The sequence below is a fragment of the Antrostomus carolinensis genome, unplaced genomic scaffold (assembly GCF_000700745.2).
Source record: "Antrostomus carolinensis isolate BGI_N321 unplaced genomic scaffold, ASM70074v2 scaffold20530, whole genome shotgun sequence".
Classification (NCBI taxonomy): Eukaryota; Metazoa; Chordata; class Aves; order Caprimulgiformes; family Caprimulgidae; genus Antrostomus; species Antrostomus carolinensis.
The window spans coordinates 30,081-35,369 of record NW_010287970.1 but is presented as its reverse complement, the minus strand read 5'-3'; positions in this window follow the sequence as shown (position 1 = coordinate 35,369).

Here is a 5,289-nt window from a genome sequence, read left to right as displayed (position 1 = left end):
CAACATTCTGTGATTCTGTGATTTTTTAAATACCAAGAGGATTTAGTGAAAAGCTGGAAGCATATTCAAACCTTGGGTAGTATCTTCAGGCAAACTGAAAAAAAAAACCCTGAGGTACTGACTTGCTTCCTGTTTTAAATCTGCCTTTTTCCCCAGATAAATGGTATGCTCAAGAGACTCTAGACAGTAATTATTTATATGTAGTAATGTAAACTTGAAGGAGTTTACATTACACATTGATATGTTCAACTGAATTCAGTAATTTCATCTCCTAAACATGTCTTTTTCCTTGTAGATGTCACCACATACTCTGAACTGTGTCACTTCTTCCAAGTGGGATCGCCCTTATTCCAGAGAAGTGGCAGCATTCCCACTGGTGAGTAAATAGTGGATTCTAATGGTGTGGTAATACATAAATGTGCTTTCTGCTCTGTGGTTTTCTGGTCAGTTGGAGATGAAGTAATCTGGTGAGAATAAAAACTTCAGAGCCATTTTTACTGTTGCTCAATTTTTATGTGTGTGAGCTCTATAGTAGTTCCATTAGTTTCGTTTTTCAAGACAAGGAAAAGAGATCTTTTAAAAAGTCTCTTCAAACGTTGTGCAAACTTGGATTTCTAAATCTCAGCACTTTAATATTAATTGAATTATAGAATGGTTTGGGTTGGAAGGGACCTCTCAAGGTCATCTAGTCCAAACCCCCTGCAGTGAGCATATACCACATTAAATTCTATTGTTACAGGCCCTATTAAAAACTTTGCCATCATCATTCTTACAGGCCGCCTTTTAAGTATTGGAAGGCCGCTATAGATCTCCCCGGAGCCTTCTCTTCTCCAGGCTGAACAACCCCAATTCTCTCAGCCTCTCTTCATAGGAGAGGTGCTCCAGCCCTCTGATCATTTTTGTGGCCCTGCTCTGGACTCGTTCCACCAGGTCCATGTCTTTCCTATGCTGAGAACTCCAGAACTGGACACAGCACTCCAGGTGGGGTCTCAGCAAAGCAGAGTAGAGGCTCCGAATCACCTCCCTCGACCTGCTGGCCACGCTTCTCTTGATGCAGCCCAGGATATGGTTGGCCTTCTGGGCTGCAAGCGCACATTGCCGGCTCATGCTGAGCTTCTCATCCACCAGTGCCCCCAAATCCTTCTCAGCAGAGCTGCTCCCAATCCCTTCATCCCCCAGCCTGTATTGATAACTGGGGTTTGCCCTGACCCCCAGGTGAAGGGCCTTGCACTTGGCCTTGTTGAACTTCATGCAGTTCACGTGGGCTCACTTCTCAAGCCTGTCCAGGTCCCTCTGGATGAATTGCTGTCCCTCAGGCATGTCAACCACACCATTCAGCTTGGTGTCATCAGCAAACTTGCTGAGGGTGCACCTGATCCCACTATGTCGTTGCTGAAGATATTATTGGATATTCCTCTTGGAGACAGCTCATTCGGTTCTGACATACTGCACCAGGGGTCCCTAAACAGAGTCCCGTGTCCGGACGTTCAAAAATCTGCTCCAAAGAATTCAGATGAGGGTTTGATAAGATGCATGGTCAGCATGGGGCAAGCCACACCATATGCAAGCTACGTATAGCCACACCAAGCTACATATAAAGGTCAGACTGGAGCTGGATATATCAGCCTTCTTCAGAGTACTACATAAAAGTCCTCCCACAATCTTAACAGCTAAATATATGTGGAACTACCTTTTCTTACCTAAAACTGAATTGCCTCTATTTCATTGCTACGTACTGTTTCAAAGAGGAAGAATTTAACTACACCTGTGAAGTTTGCCACCTTGTTTTATATATTATGTTACAACTATATTGAACAGCACAGGTCTTGGTAGTCTCCTCCACTTTTCCTTGGTTCCTGTCTGTAAAGCCAGTTATTCAAAGGGTCATAGTTTTCTTTTATCCCTTGACAACTGCTTCTTTGCAAGCATTTGTTAGAGGACATGGTTACCCTTTTTTTTTTGAAAATCTAAATATTCTTTTGAGTGCCAACTCAATTATACGTACTTGTTAACTTTTAGAGACTGCAAATAGATTTGAAGTATGACTGCACTTAAAAAAAAATCCAGTTTTCCAGCATTTTGTCATTCTTAAAACCTGTAATGACTATTACAATTACATAGATTTGCTTGGTAGAAAAATTAAAATAGTTTTTCTCTTCGGCACTTAGCCATTTGTGAAGCCTGAAAGCAAGTTTTGGCCCACCATTGCTCGTATTGATGACATATATGGAGATCAGCATCTGGTTTGTACCTGCCCACCAATGGAAGCCTATGAATCTCCCTTTTCTGAACAGAAGAGAGCATCTTCGTAAGACTGCTTCCAGCTGCCTGGATTTCTGTGTCCATCAGGATGGCCTTTTCCTCCCAGACCTGATAGGGGATCTATATACTGTGTATATTTTGTATAATCACCAGGTTTGGTAGTTCAATCACTGCTCAGTTAAAATGTAAATACAATCAATATGTTAGGTGTAAACAAAATGTGATTGTTCCACAGCAGTTGAAGTTGCCTTGATTCAGCATTTTGTCTGTTCTAACAATTAACACCCAATTTGCAAATGGCATGGAAGACATGGTTAAAAAAAGTAGAGGAGATGCAGATGCATAAGGCTATAGTAATGAATATTAACTGCAGGAGTAATTGTTTATATTTTGTAAAAAAAAGATGAAGTAGATTGTTTAATTTACTTCACGTATTACCACTAGCATTGCTAGCATTAATATTTCATACTGGGGTTTTTTTACCTACCAATGTTAGTATTCTAATAAAATTGGTCAGAATTTTAAGTGTTGTCATGTTCTGAATTTTAACTTTTCAGCTGGATTTATCCAACAGAGCAGTATGAAATTTTGCTTAAGTTCAGAATTGCTACAGTAGTTACATCTCCTACACAAAGAAAAATACTGGCAGGTTAATATTGAAATAAATTTCTAATATTTTTTTAAAAAAATGATCAGTTTTACCAAGCAGTAACAAACTTAACACTTCACATCAGTTTTTCCTTGTAGTTTCATCTAATCCTGTGCTTGCTCCGGAGAAGGCATTAAACACCTTTTCTAACCAACTGTGAATTGCTTAGTATGAGTCAGATGTTGTCTAACAAAGTATTCTTCTTCCACAGTTTCTCAAGTCTATAATTTTGCATACTGGCTTTGGTTTATACAGTGCACTCGCCTTGCCTTGCTTTGTCATGTCAAGTCTACAGCTTGTGTAAAAACTGATTCACACCTTTAGCTCTGCCCCTCCAAGAACACTGATGGCACCCTGAGCCCAAAGCCCTACTGCTGCACACAATGCCACATTCAATTACGCAGCAGCCAGAACGCAGACCTTAAATAGGACTCTCTTCTGGGACTCTGTTCCCAGTCAAATTTATGTAAACCCAATCCTCTCACCAGTTATACATACAGACCACTCATGCTACAAGCACTTTTGAAAGGAACCTGAGAGCAGGTCTGCGTGGACTAATTTGTGTTTGATGCAAATGAGCACCCCTGTAGAGACAAACTCAATTCAGCCACATGCAGCAGGGTTTTGGTGAATGAGGAAGCAGGTACTGGGATAATACTCAGACTGGGGAAAAGAGCATGCAGTTTTGCACATTACAACCAGCAACTACTTGACCTCTTCTTGAAGATCTACATACACACCCCTATGCCTGGGACCTTTCTCTGAAATGGCACAAATGAGGCTAGCAATATTTTATATACTGTACTTCTGTGTCCTTTATAGTGATAAAAAGTTTTGGGACTGCAACTTTTTCATTACCTATCTTACAACTTCATTGGGGGCTTTAATTACACAAAGAGACTGCAGTTGACAGGAGACAGGAATATATTTCATTAAAAGAGGGTTAGACTAGATATCAGTTCTAGTGTGAAAAGGGGCACCTAGGTCCTAAACCATTTATACTCTAGATTTTACTACTGAAAAGTGCATCTTTCAGTAGCTACTGATAGAGCACTAAGGGTATAAAAAACTGTGAAAAAAATGCTGCAAACTTGCAATGTGAGGAAAGGACAGTCTTGCTGTGTTGCCAGTCTAACTCCACACAGTCTTTTCAAGCTGCTTTAATGTTTGTTAAAGGCAGTTTCATGTTGCTTGATTATCACTGAAAAGATATTTAAAAAAATGGTTTACATATTTTGGTATTAAGCAGAGAACTTCCCATTGTTGACCTCAAACTGACAAATTTATCTTATTAATTAATTGGTAAAAGCTATCAAATGGAAAAAAGCATTGAAAAGTATAAAATATTTCACAGCACTCAACTATGAAGGAAAAAAACAGAAGTCTTAGGTGCTTACTGCACAGATGCAATGATTATTACAAAGGTAAAAATGACATCCGTTTTCTCCATAAAATACTGAACTACCATTTTGCAAAACACAGAAGTTCAACAGGTTGTAAGAAGCTGTCTACAGCTCTTCTAAACTGTATGCTTAACACTAATACCAATTCACCTTCTGAACAAAGGCTGAACCCTCATTCTAGTAAGCACACAAAATGTTGAGGAGTTAAATCTTTCAAAACTGTTCAGCAAAGCCTGTTTTTTTTTGGATATATGACTAGAGAGATCGTACCAGCATTATATAACTTGGATGCAACTGAAATCTGATGTAGAACGGAGAGGGAGAGAGAGAAGTTACTTATTTCAGATGAAGTGAATAAGCCATTAAGCCAACTTTCATCTGCAACACACAGCACTGCCATGTGCATCTCAAGGATTGGTTCATTATCACAACAGGGCAAGGCTAGGTCTTAATTTACTGAGAATTACATATATGCTTCCATACATACTTCTGTATGTGACTACTTTGTAGGCTACAGGTTATCTGTGCAGCCCCATGCCTGTGGTGGGAATCTCAATCTCTAGTTGTTGTGCAGGGCACCCACAGCTGCAATGAGCTGGCTCTGGCTGCAAGCAGTGCCAGCACCAGCGCCAGCTCCAGCAGGGCAGGAAGGACTCCCTCCAACTCGGGTACATTAGGATTGAGCCCTAACAAGCGTCCTTCAAATGCTCAGTAGAGACCAGAGTAGCTACATGACAGCTGCTCCTATAGCGTATGTGTGAGCCTATGGACATAGATGTCAGGTTGGGTTTTTTTTTCCTTAATTAACAATGATTTTTTAATTGAGAAATGAGTTAAGGAATATAAAGCCTCATGTCTGAAAAATAAGTCCATCTGAACAAAGCATTTAGTAATTGGAAAAAAAATCTATAAAAATTTTATGATTTATGTAAGTCGATTATAGTGAAAACAAAATTAGCAACTTTCTGAATCATA